This window comes from Somniosus microcephalus, unplaced genomic scaffold (assembly GCF_052327205.1).
Source record: "Somniosus microcephalus isolate GS21.2 unplaced genomic scaffold, FLI_Smic_1.0 unresolved_chr2, whole genome shotgun sequence".
Classification (NCBI taxonomy): Eukaryota; Metazoa; Chordata; class Chondrichthyes; order Squaliformes; family Somniosidae; genus Somniosus; species Somniosus microcephalus.
Window position 1 is genome coordinate 37614666 of NW_028225180.1, and position 14442 is coordinate 37629107.

Genomic DNA, 14442 nt, shown 5'->3' on the forward strand with positions numbered 1-14442 from the left:
GAAAGGTATGCACCTGGGTGTTCGTGACTGGGCCAATACCTGCATGGTCTGACAGAAGGCCAAGGTCCAGCATCATGTAAAAGCTCCAGTGGCTACGTTCGCAGTTCTGGAGCGTCGTTTTGACCACGTGCATGTGGACCTGTTTGATTTATTAAAGTTCATTTTGTTTGATCGCTGAGCAGAACTCAGTCTTTTAGCTAGGAACCACCATTCCTACATATTAATAAATCTCAGAATTCTGTTCACATTATGGTGTATCTTTCTGAAATATGGCTCATTCCATCACAGATATGACTAGGCGTGTGGATGAGGGTAGTGCAGTTGATGCAGTCTACATGGACTTCAGTCAGGTGTTTGAAAAAGTCCCATATGGGAGACTGGTCAAGCAGATAAGAGCATAGGGGATCAAGGGCAATTTGGCATATTCAATCCAAAATTGGCTTAGTGGCGGGAGGCAGAGGGTGATGATCGAATGATGTTTTTGTTACTGGAAGCCTGTGTCCCATGGTGTACCGCAGGGATCGGTGCCGGGCCCTTTGCTGTTTGTAGTGCACGTTAATAAATTAGATATGAATGTAGGAGGTATGTTCAGTAAATTTGCAGATGACACGAAAATTGGTGGAGTGGTAAATAGTGAGGATGGAAGCCTTAGGCTACAGGATGATATAGACGGGACGGTCAGATGGGCAGAACAGTGGCAAATGGAATTTAACCCCGAAAATTGTGAGGTGATGCATTTTGGGAGGACTAACAAGGCAAGGGAATGCACAATGTATGGTAGGAACTTAGGAACGACAGAGGGTCAGATGGACCTTGATGGGCCTGTTTATAGATCACTGAAGGCAGCAGGACATCTAGATAATGTGTTTAAGAAGGCATATGGGATACATGCCTTCATTAGCTGAGGCATAGAATATAAGAGCAGGGACGTTATGATGGATCTGTACGAAACGGAAGTTAGGCCACAGCTGGAATACTGTGTGCAGTTCTGGTTGCCACACTATAGGAAAGATCTGATTGCATTGGAGAGGTTGGGGAGGAGATTCACCAGGATGTTACCTAGGCTGGAGCGCCTCAGCTACGAAGAGAGACTGTACAGGCTGGGGTTATTTTCCTTACAGCAGAGAAGGCTGAGGGGGGACCTGATTGAGGTGTACAAAATTATGAGGGGCAGAGATAGGGTAGATAGAATTGAAATGTTCCTCTTAGTAGATGGGTCAATAACCAACGGGCTTAGTTTCAGGCTAAGTGGCAGGTGGTTTAGAGGGGATTTGAGGAAAAACATTTTCACCCAGAAGGAGGATGGAATCTGGATCTCAGTGCCTGGAATGGTGGTAGAGGCAGGAACCCACACAACATTCAAGGAGCATTCAGATGATCACTTGAAATGCCGTAGCATACAAGACTACGGACAAAGTGCGAGAAAATGGGATTAGAATAGACAGGGCTTGATGGCCGGTGCAGACACGATGGGCCGAAAGGCCTCTGTCTGTGCTCTATAACTCTATGACTCTATAATTTAAAACTATTTTTACGATAGGTCATAATATAACACTGGTGCTTGAAATTGTTGGTTCTATTGATTAACGCTGCAGCTGGAACAGGAACTTGAAATCTGGATACTTCAGAAAATTGTCAGATGATCTACTGACTGAGCTTTCAGGGATTTGAAGTGCGAATGAAACATCGACACTGATTGTCTGTGGGACGTCATTACATGCCCTTCACTTCCTGCCTATAGCTGCCCTCTGAACACACATACCATCATCCCATTGCTTCAGCTTGACACCTCTTCTGAGCACATTCTATCTCAAACACACTAACAGCCATCAATCTGCCCTGAGCTCCTCCGAATTCAAATCTCACTTTCTCCAGAATCTCAAGGCTTCTCATCAATCTGATCCCAACTCCTCAATCTGATCCCTATAACGCCATCTCATTCATTGACCACCATCTGACTCCCTTTTCCTTAATCTCACCGCCGGGGGGTTATGTGCACATATCTCTGAAGCTGGCAGGATAACTTAAAATCATAGAATGGAAGCATAGAATGGTTACAAGCACGGAAGAAGGACATTCGGACCATCGAGCCCATGCCGACTCTCAGTTAGTCCCCGCCTTATCCCCATAGCCCTGATTTTTTTAGTTCAGATAATTATCCAATTCCCTTTTGAAAGATATAATTGAATTTGCCTCCACCACTCTTTCAACCAGAGCATTCCAGATCATAATCATGCACTGTTTAAAAAAAAAATTCTTACATCGCCTTTGGTTCTTTTGCCAATCACCTTAAATCTGTGCACTCTGGTGCTCGACCCTTCCGCCAGTTGGAACAGTTTGTCTTTATCTTCTTTGTCCAGACCCATCATGATTTTGAATAAACCTCCTCTCAATCATCTGTACTCCAAGGAGAACAACCCCAGCATCTCCAGTCTAGCAACATCACTGGAGTCCCTCATTCCTGGAATCATTTTCCTAAATCTTTTCTGCACCCTCTGTAAGGCCTTCATATCCTTCCTAATGTGTGCTGCCCTGAATTGGACACAGTACTCCAGTTGGGTCCGAACCAATGTTTTATGCAGGGTCATCATAATTTCCAGAGTTTTGTACTCTATACCTCTATTTATAAAGCCCAGGATCTCGTAATCCTTCAACGATTATTAGACATATAACCAGGCCTCCCTGAACGTACACACCCTTTACGAATATACCATTTCGTTTTTATGTCCTCTCCTCATACTTTCTACCAAAATGCATTATTCCACACGTCAGCTGAAGTGTCGAGTGGATGATTCATATCGGCCTACTCCCGAGGTCTCCACCATCAGAGAAGCCATTCTTCAGCCAATTCGATTCACTCCACGTGATATAAAGGAATGGCTGAGCGCACTGGATACAGCAAAGGCCATGTGCAACACCTCAGCTATCGTGCTGAAGACTTGCGCTCCAGAACTAGCTGCACCACTAGCCAAGCAATTCCAGCACAGCTACAAAACTGGCATCTACCCGACAATGTGGAAAACCGCCCAGGTATGTCCTGTCCACAAAAAGCAGGAAAAATCCTACCCAGCCATTTACTGCCCCATCAGTGTACTATCATTCTTCAGCAAGTTGATGGAAGGTGGCATCGAAAAGGTGCTATCAAGCGGCAATTAATCACCAATAACCTGCTCACTGATGCCCAGTTTGGGTTCCGTCAAGACCACTCGGCTCCCGACCGCATTACAGCCTTGGTCCAAACATGGACAAATCAGCTGAATTCCTGAGGTGAGGTGAGAGTGACTGCCCTTGATATCAAGGCAGCATTTGCCCGAGTCTGGCATCAAGGAGAGTTAGTACCACTGAAGTCAATGGGAATCAAGGGGAAAACGCTGCTATGGTGGCAGTCGTACCTAGCAGAAAGGACAATGGTTGTGGTGGTTGAAGGTCAATCATCTCAGCCCCAGGATATCGCTGCAGGGGTTCCTCAGGGCTGTGTCCTAGGCCCAACCATCTTCAGCATCTTCATCAATGACCTTCCCTCCAACATAATGTCAGAAATGGGGATCTTCGCTGATGACTGCACGTTGTTCAGCGCCATTCATAACTCCACAGATAAAGAAGCAGTCCATGCCTGGATGCAACAAGACCTGGACGACGTTGAGGCTTGGGCTGATAAGTGGCAGGTAACATTCGAGCCACAGAAATGTCAGGAAATGACTATCTCTAACAAGCGAGAGCCTAACCACATTCCCTTGACATTCCATGGCATTACTTTCGGCGAGTCCCCCACTATCAAAATCCTGGGGGGTCAGCATTCACCAGAAACTTAACTGGACCAGCCACATAATTACTGTGCCATCAAGAGCAGGTCAGAGGCTAGGATTTCTGTGACGAGTGTCTCACCTATTGACTTCCCCAAGTCTTTCCATTATCTTCAAGGCACAAGTAAGCAGTGTGATGGAATACTCTCCATTTGCCTGGATGAGTGTAGCTCCAACAACACTCAAGATGCTCGGCACCACCAATGAAAAAGCAGCCCGCTTGATTGGCACACCATCCATCACCTTAAACATTCACTCCCTCAACCAATGGCGTACCATGGCTGCAGTATGTACCACCTACAAGATGCACTGCAGCAACTCACCAAGGCTTCTTCAGCAGCACCTCCCAAACCCGCGAACTCTTCTACCTAGAACAACAAGGGCAGCTGACGCACGGGAACACCACCACCTCCAAGTTGCCCTCCAAGTCACACACCATCCTGACTTGGAAGTAAATCGCCAATGCTACATCGTCGCTGGGTCAAAATCCTGGAACTCCCTCCCCAACAGCACTGTGGGAGTTCCTTCACCACACGGACTGCAGCGGTTCAAGAAGGTGGCTCACCACGACCTTCTCAAGTGCAACTAGGGATGGGCAATAAATGCTGGCATCGCCAGTGGCGCCCTGATCCCAAAACTGAATAAAAACTTTTCTGCGATAAATTCCATCTGCCACGTGTCCACCCATTTCACAGCCTGATTATATCTTGCTGAAGTCTATCACTCTCCTCCTCACTGTTCACTGTACTTCCAAGTTTAATGTCATCTGCAAATTTTGAAGATGTGCACCTTACACCCACGTCCACGTAATTAATATAAATCAAGAAAATCAGTGGTTCTAGAACCGACCCCTGCTAAACACCACTGTATAAGTTCCCCCAGTCTGAAAAACAACCGTTCACCACTACTCAGTGTTTCCTGTCACTGAGCCAATTTCCTATCCAAGTTGCCACTGTCCATTTTATTCCATGAGCTTCAACTTTGCAGACAAACCACTTTGTCGAACGACTTTTGGAAATCCATGTACACCACTTCAACTTCATTACCCTCATCAAACCTCTCTGTTACCTCATGAAAAAGCTCGATCAATTTGGTTAAACATGATTTGCCTTCAACAAATATCACAGAATCACAGAAACCCCACAGTGCAGATAGAGGCCATTCGGCCCATCGAGCCTGCACTGACACATATCCCACCCAATCCCCATAACCCCTACACCAACACATATCCCACTCACCCCACGTATTTAATCCCCCTAACACTAAGGGTCAATTTATCATAGCCAATCAACCTAACCCGCACATCTTTGGATTGTGGGAAGAAACCGGAGCACCCGGAGGAAACCCATGCAAACACAGGGATGAATGTGCAAACTCCACACAGACAGTCACCTGAGGCTAGATTCGAACCCAGGTCCCTGGTGCTGTGAGGCAACAGTGCTAACCACTATGCCACCGTGCTGGCTTTCCTGAATTTATCCATACCTATCCAGGTGACTATTAATTTTGACCCCAATTAATGTTTCTAAAAGATTCCCCACTACCGAGGTTAAACTGACTGGCCTGTATAAGCTGGGATTAAGTTTACACCCTTTTTTCAAAAATGGTGTAACATTTAACATTTAAGATTCTCTAGTCCTCTGGTACTAACCCATTTCCTTGGAGGATTGCTGTTTTAGCAGCCAGTACCTCGACGATGTACGCCCTCAATTCCCTTAGCATCCTAGGTTGCATCCCATCCGCTCCTGATAACTTATCTACTATAATTACAGCCAGCATTTCTAATGCCTCTTCTTTATCAAGTGCTACACTATCAAGTGTCTCCACTGCCTCCTCCTTCACTATATCTATGGCAGCATCCTCTATATTGGTGAAGGCAGATGCAAAGTACTCATTTAGTACCTCAACCATACCCTCTACTTCTATGCATAAGCCTTCTTTTTGGCCATAATCGGCCCCACCCATCCTCTTGCTAACCTTTTAAAATTATATGCCTGGAGAAGACATTAAGATTACCTTTTATGTTGGCTGCCATTCTGTTCACATAACCTCTCTTTGCCATTTTCTTTTCTTTTACACTACTCCTCTGACGTTTCTATATATTGCCTGATTCTCTGCGGTATTTGCAACTTGACATCTGTCAACTGCGCTCTTTTGCTGCTTCATTATATTTGCTATCTGTTCTGTCATTCAGGGCGACCTGTCTTTGTTTGCCCTACCTATGCACCCTCCTGGGAATGTACCTCGACTGTACCTGAACTATTTCTTCTTTAGACACAGCCCACTGTTCCACAGCAGTTTTACCTGCCCATCTTTGATTCCAGTTTACCTGGGCTAGATCCGTTCTCATCTCACTGAAATTGGCCTTCCCCCAGTTAAACATTCTTACTCAAGATTGCTCCCTGTCCTGCTGTATTAATAAAATAAAGGAATATTTTAAAATTTAAATTGCTTTTTGTGAAAGGTTATAAATCAAAACCAGTGCTTTAAATTACCGTTTTCATTTATTAAGGAAGCGCTCAAACAAGGACATGAACCATGGATCCATAGATTAAAAGTGTGATGCTCTACCCACTGAGCTATATGGGCTCCGAAATTCGAACAAAGCAGCGACATTCAGTGGCAGTGCTAGGGAATTACATTCCTTGCACTTCCTGCCCACAGCCGCCCTCTGAACACATGCACCGTCACCATATTGCTTCAGCTCGAAACCTCTTCTCAGCACATTCTCTCTCAAACATACTAACAGCCATCAACCTGCCCCGAGTGTCCTCCGAACTGAAATGACACTTTGTCCTGAATCTGAATACTTCTATTCAATGTGAGCCCCACTCCTCAATCTTATTGCTACTCCTCAATCTGATCCCGACTCCTCAATCTCATCCCTTCTGACAAATCATTGAATCATAGGTTGGTTACAGCACAGAATGAGATCATTCGGTCTGTCGAGCCCTTGCCGGCTCTCTCCAAGTGCACTTCAGCTGGTCCCACTGCACTGCCCTGTCCCAGTGGCAAGACATTTTATCTCCTTCATGTAATTATCAAAATCCCTTTTGAAATCGGTCTCTTCTCCTTAACCTCACCGCTGGGGATTTATGTACACTAATCTTTGAAGGTGGCAGGGCCAGTTATGAAAGTACTTATAAAACATATGGGATCCTTGATTTTATCAATAGATAAATAAAGTACAATCAAGGAGGTTATGCTAAACCTTTAGGAATCATTTGATACGCCTCAGCTGGATTATTGTCCTGGGAATCACACTTTTTTAATGCTATCATGGCTTTTTAGAGGTTGCAGAAGAGATTTACTAGAATGCCACCCTGGATGAGCGAATTCAATTATGTGACAAGGCTGGAAAAGTTGGGGTTGTTCTCCTAAGAGCAGAGCAGTCTAAGAGGAGATTTATTGAGGTGTTCAAAATCACCAATCGTTTTGATAGAACAAATAAGAAGAAACATTGTCCAGTGGCAGAAGGGTCGGTACCCAGAAGACACAGATTGATGGTGATTGGCAAATGAACTAGAGGCGACATACGGAAAAAAATTAAGCAACGAGTTGTTATTATGTGGAATGCATGGCCTGAGAGGACGGTGAGAGCAGAATCATTTAAAGAAATTACAGAGCAGGGAGTGGATTAATTGGATTGCTCTACCAAAGCATCACCAGAAGCACGATGGGCCGAGTGGTCTCCTTTTGTACTGTATCAGTCTATGATTCTATTAGCCTCTGACCCACATCTGCACTTCCCAATTTCTATATTTTTTGGCCTTGTACAGCTTTTAGCATTTGAGCTTGTTAAAGATTCTGCTTTTTCTTAACGTTACTCTCCTCTCCCTGCAGCACACATTAGTGAAGCAGATTGAACTGTTTCTTCATGCAAGCTGGAGCGATTACCTTGTGCTGTGTGCTGGATTGTAGCGCTGCTGAAGAGCGAGGAGTGGGTGGGTGGGACAATGTTTGTGAAGTGAGGATTGTGGCAGTCAAAGTGTGTGTGTGTGTGTTAGAGAGAAATGTCTTGCACAGGCGGGATGAATGCAGTGGGAACTGCGGAATGTGAAAGGTGTAATGTTCCATGAGAGCCAGTGGAGGTCGCTGTGTGAAATTGAAGGCGTGAACCTGGCTGTCTCAAATTTTAAACATAAGAGTCCAGGTTTGAAGGCCGTTCTGTGGATATTCGTTTCAATTAAGTTTTCAAATATTACTTAATTATAGCACCATAAAAAAACAGCATTCACGTTGATCTTTCCTGCAGCCTCAATAAAATACACAGACATTAGAGAGAGGTTATAATGAAAGCCGGTGGTTTAAAGTGTAAATCAAATGATGAATCCATTGATTAAAACTGTTCTCGAAGAGGGAGTTGAATCCTGGACCCTCCAACTAAAAGACTGATGCTCTACTGATTGAGCCATTCAGGCTCTGAAATGCGCACGAAACAGCGACACTGAGTGGCGTTGGTAGGGAATTACATTCCCTTCACTTCCTGCCCACAGCCGCCCCCTGAACACACGCAGCATCACCCCATTGCTTCAGCTCGACACCTCTTTCCAGCATATTCTATCTTAAACATACTAACAGCCATTAACCTGCCCTGAGTGTCCTCCTAACTGAAAGGATCCTTTCTCCAAAATCTGATCTCTTCTCATCAATCTGATCCCTACTCCTCAATCTCAATCCTTGTCCCCAATCTGACTCCCACCTCCTGAATCTCACCGTTGTGGGGGTTATGTACACAAATCTTTGAATGTGGCTGGACAAGTTAGAATCATAGAATGCAATCATAGTAAAGTTGCAACACAGATGAAGGACCTCCGGCCCGTCGAACGCATGCCATTTCCCAGCTGGTCCCACTACCCCGCTCTTTCCCCGTAGCCCTGCAGCGAAATTGAGTGGCTATGGTAGGGAACTACTTCCTGCTGACAACTGCCCTCTGAACACACGCACTGTCAACCCATTGCTTCAGATCGACACCTCTTCTCAGCGCATTCTATCTCAAACACACTAACAGCCATCAGCCTACCCCGAGCCTACACGGAAATGAAATGACACTTTCTCCTGAATCTGAACTCTTCTATTCAATCTGATCCCCACTCGTCAATGTGATCCCTTCTATCAAATTATAGAATGGTTGCAGCACATAAGGAGGACATTCAGCCAATCGAGCCCTTGCCAGCTCTCTGCAAGAGCTCGTCAGCTCGTCACATTCCACCACCCTGTCCCCGTAGCTCTGCCATGTGTTTTCTTTCAGGTAATTATTAAACTCCCTTTTGAAATCTAACTACGTTCTCCTTAATATCACCACCGGGGGTTTATGTGCATTAATCCTTGAAGGTGGAAATAGGATGTTGTGGCAATAAAGGAAATGCGGCTCATAAACGGTGAGGACCGGGCATATAATATTTAAGAGTACAAGGTGTTCAGATAAGATAGAGAAGGCCTCCAAATAGTGTCAAGGAGGTAGAGGAGCAAATCTGCAGGGAATTCGCAGAGATAATAAAGAGCTATAGTGTGGTTATATTGTGGGACTTTTAGTACCCAAATATCGATTGGGATAATGCTCAGGTAAAGGGAAAGGAGGTTGAGGAATTTGTGAAATTTATTCAGGAGAATTTCCTTGACCAGTATCTCCTTGGCCCAACTAGGAAGGAGGCATTTTGGATTTGATGCTGGGGAATGAGGTTGGCCAGGTCGAATAAGTGTCTGTGGGACTACACTTGGGTATGAGAGATCATCACATCATAATATTTAGAATAGTAATGGAGAGGGGCAAGGAACATTCTAGAGTGGAACTTCTAACCTGGAATATGGCTAACTTCAATGGGATGCGAAAAAATCTATCCAGGGTAAAATGGAAACAAATACTGAGAAGAAAATCTGTTTCGGAACAATGGGTGACCTTTAATGTTCCAAGTACAGGCCAGGTACATTCCAACAAGTGGGAAGGGTAAGGGAACCAAAGCAAGGTCTCCTTGGATGACGAGGGACAATGAGAAGATGATGAAACACTAAAAGAGGGTGTATGATGAATGTCAGGTGAATTATTCAAGGGCGAACCAGACCAAATACAAAAAGTTGAGAGGGGATGTGAAGATGAAAATAAGATTAGCAAAGAGCGAATATGAGAGCAGAATCGCGGTTAACATACAAGTGAAACCAAAATCTTCTGCTGGCATATAAACTGTAAGCGGGTAGTAAGAGGCAGTTGGGGTTATTAGGGACAAAGAAGGAGTTAAATGCTTAGATGCGCAGCACAAATCTAGAATAAATAATGAGTAATTTGTATCGGTGTTTACTAAGGAGGTGGATGCTGACAAAATATCGGTAGAATGCAAATGGTAGAATCAATGGATGGGGTGAAGATTACTGGACAGGATGTACTCGAAACGCTGGGTATGCTCAGAGTGGACAAGTCGCCTGGCCAGATGGCTTGCTTCCCAGGTTGTTAAGGGAATTGTTGGAGGAGATGGCGGACGGGCTTGCCATAATTATCCAGTCATCCCTACATGCGGGAGAGGTGCCTAAGGATTGGAAAGTGGCAAATTCGACACCATTGTTCAAGAAAGGGTGTAATGAAAATCCTACTAACTACAGGCCGGTCAGTTTAACATCAGTGGTGGGTAAAGTTTTAGAAACAATAATCAGGAAAAAAATTTATGGGAACTTGGAGAGGATTAACTAATTAACGAGAGCCTACACAGACTTGTAAGAGGCAGATCGTGTTTGACTAATCTAATGAAAGATTTTGATGAAGTACCAGATAGGATTGGTGACGGGATTGCAATGGATATTGTCTACATGGACTTTAAGAAGGCGTTTGAAAAAGTACCAAATAGAAGGCTGGTTAACAAAATTGTGGCTCACGGTTTAGGTGGCCCAGTGGCAGCTTGGATATGGAATTGACTTAGTGTTATAAAGGCATAGCGTTATACAGCAAAGAAAGCGGCCCTTCGGCCCATCGTGCATGCGCCATCCATCAAGCCCTGTCTAATTTAATCCCTGTTTTTTTTTTATTCATTGATGGGATGTGGGCGTCGCTGGCTGGCTAGGCCTGCATTTAGTGCCCATCCCTAATTGCCCTTGAGAAGCTGGTGGTGAGCCGCCTTCTTGAACCACTGCAGTCCATATGATGTAGGTATACCCACAATGCTGTTAGGAAGGAAGTTCCAGGAGTTTGGCCCAGCGACAGTGAAGGAACAGCGATAAAGGTCCAAGTCAGGATGGTGTGTGGCTTGGAGGGGAACTTGTAGGTGGTGATCACAGAATCACAGAAACCCCACAGTGCAGATAGAGGCCATTTCGGCCCATCGAGCCTGCACCGACACATATCCCACCCGATCCCCGTCACCAACACATATCCTACCCTATCCCCACGTATTTAATCCCACTAACACTAAGGGTCAATTTATCATAGCCAATTAACCTAACTCGCACATCTTTGGACTGTGGGAGGAAACCGGAGCACCCGGAGGAAACCCATGCAAACACGGGTAGAATGTGCAAACTCCACACAGACAGTCGCCCGAGGCTGGGTTCGAACCCGGGTCCCTGGCGCTGTGAGGCAATAGTGCTAACCACTATGCCACCGTGATGTTCCCATGCATCTGCTGCCCTTGTCCTTCTAAGTATAGAGGTCGTGGGTTTGGAATGTGCTGTTGAAGGAGCTTTGGAGAGTTGCTGCAGTGCATATTGTAGATGGTACACACTGCAGCCACAGTGTGCCGGTGGTGGAGGTGGTGGATGGGGTGCCAATCAAGCGGGCTGCTTTATCCTGAATGGTGTGGAGCTTCTTGATTGTTGTTGGAGCTGCACTCATCCAGGCAAGTGGAGAGTATTCCATCACACTCCTGACTTGTGCCTTGTAGATGGTGGAAAGGCTTTGGGGAGTCAGGAGGTGAGACACACGCCACAGAATTCCCAGCCTCTGGGCTGCTCTTGTAGCCACAGTATTTATATGGCTGGTCCAGTTCAGTTTCTGATCAATGGTAACCGCCAGGATGTTGATAGTTTCCAGCACTTGCTCCGTAGCCTTGTATGCTATGGCGTTTTAAGTGCACATCTAAATGCTTGTTGAATTTTGTGCGGGTTACTGCATCTATCATCCTTTCAGGCACTGAGTTTCAGATTCGAACCACCCTCCGGGTGAAATTGTTTTTCCTCAAAACCCCGCTAAACCTCCTGCCCATTACCTTGAAACTATGCCCCCTGGTTATTGACCACTCTACTAAGGGAAAAAGTTCCTTTCTATCTACCCTATGTATGCCCCTCATTATTTTGTACACCTCAATCAAGTCACCACTCAGTCTTCTCTGCTCTAAGGAAAACAACTTCAGCCTGTCCAGTCTCTCTTCATAGCTGAAGCTATCCAGCCCAGGTAACATCCTGGTTAATCTCCTCTGCACCCTCTCCAATGCAATCACACCCCTCCTATAGTGTGGCGACCAGAACTGCACTCAGTATTCCAGCTGCAGCCTAAATAGCGTTTTGTCCAGGTCCTTCATTACCTCCCTGCTCTCATATTCTGTGCCTCAGCTAAAGAAGGCAAGTATCCCATATGCCTTGTTAACCACCTTATCTACCTGTCCTTCTGCCTTCAGTGATCTATGTACATGCACACCAAGGTCCATCTGATCCACTGTCTTTCCTAGGATCCTAACATTGATTTTGTATTCCCTTGCCTTGTTAGTCCTCCCAAAACCATCACCTCATACTTTTCAGGGTTAAGTTCCATTTTCCACTGCTCTGCCCATCCAATCAGCCCGTCTATATCGTCCTCCAGCCTGAGCCTTCCCTCCTCGCTATTTACAGCTTCACCAATTTGCGTGTCATCTGCGAACTTACAGATCATGCTTCAAACATTCATATCTAAATCATTAATGTACACTAAATACAGCAAAGGACCAAGCACAGATCCCTGCAGTACACCACTAGACACAAGCTTCCAGGCTTAAAGACAACCTTCGACCATAACCCTCTGCCTCCTGCCAATAAGTCAATTTTCGATCCAATCTGCCAAATTGCCCTGGATCACATGGGCTTTTACCCTCTTGACCAGTCTGTCATGTGGGACTTTCTCAAAAGCCTTACTGAAATCCATGTAGACTACATCAACTGCGTTACACTCATCCACACACCTAGTCACCCCCTCGATAAATTCATTCAAATTGGTCAGACATGATCTCCTCCTGACAAAGCCATGCTGAATATCCCTTATTAATCCCTGCCTCTCTAAGTGGAGACTAATCCTGTCCCTCACAATTTTTTCCAATAATTTCCCTACCACTGATGTTAGGCTCAATGCCCTGTAATTGCCTCGTTTATCCCTACTAAACTTCTTGAACAATGGTACTACGTTATCTGTTCTCCAGTCCTCTGGCACATCCCCTGTGGTCAGAGAGGTTATGAAAATTTGTGTCAAAGCCCCTGCAATCTCCTCCAGTGCCCCATAAAGCAGCCTGGGATATATTCCGTCTGGGCCTGGGGATTTATCCACATTTAAGCCCGCTAAAACCGTTAGTACCTCCTACATCTCAATACTTAGTTGTTCATTTATAACACAATCTTCCTGCCTTATTTATATGCCTACATCGCCCTTCGCCACAGTGAACACATGCAAAATTTTCATTTAAATCCTCATCTACATCTTCTGGATCTAAACACAGATTGCCAGTTTTGTCCCTATTGAGCCCTACTCTTTCCCTGGTTATCCTCTTGCCCTTAATATACTTATAAAACACCTTGGGTTTTTCCTTTATTTGGCCAACCAATGGTTTTTCATGCCCCCTCTTCGCTCTCCAAATTTATTTTTAAATTACGCCCCTGCACTTTCTATATTCCTCTAGTGCCATTGCTTTTAGTCCTTTGTATCTGCCAAAAGCTTCCCTTTTTCTCCATACCATTCTTGTATATCCCTTTACATCCAGGGTTCCCTGGGCTTGGTGGTCCCACCCTTGACCTTAACCGGAACATGTTGACGTTGTACTCTCTCTATTTCCTTTCTGAAAGACTTCAATTGCCCTGATGTGGATTTTCCTAAAAGTATCTGATCCCATCCACTTTGGCCAGATCCTGCCTTATCATACTTAAGTCGGCCTTGTCACAATTTAGAACGTTTATTTAAGGTCCATTGTTGTCCTTTTCCATGACTAAATTATATCCCACCGAATTATGGTCACTGTCTCCAACTTGCTCCCCTACTGACACTTCTACCACTTGCCAAGCTGCATTCCCTAGAAATAGTTCCAGTACCGCCCTCTCTCTTGTATGACTTTCTACATGTTGGCTTAAAAAGCTCTCCTGGGTGCATTTTCATAATTCGGCACCCTCTAAGCCTTTCACACTCTGACTATCCCAGTTAATATTGTGGAAGTACACTCCCAGTAAAGTGCTTGACCCCTTTTTGTCTTTATGTTCTACCAACGTGGTCTCATTAGAGAAACCTGTTAACATATCATCCTTCCTTACAGCAGTAATTGACTCCTTGATTAATATTGTGACACCCCCTCCTCTTTTACACCCCCCTGTCTCACCTGATGATTCTATACCCTGGAATATTGAGCTGCAAGTCCTGCCCCTCCCTCAACCATGTCTCTGAGATAGCAACAATATCATACTCCCATGTGTTCAACAACAAATTCAA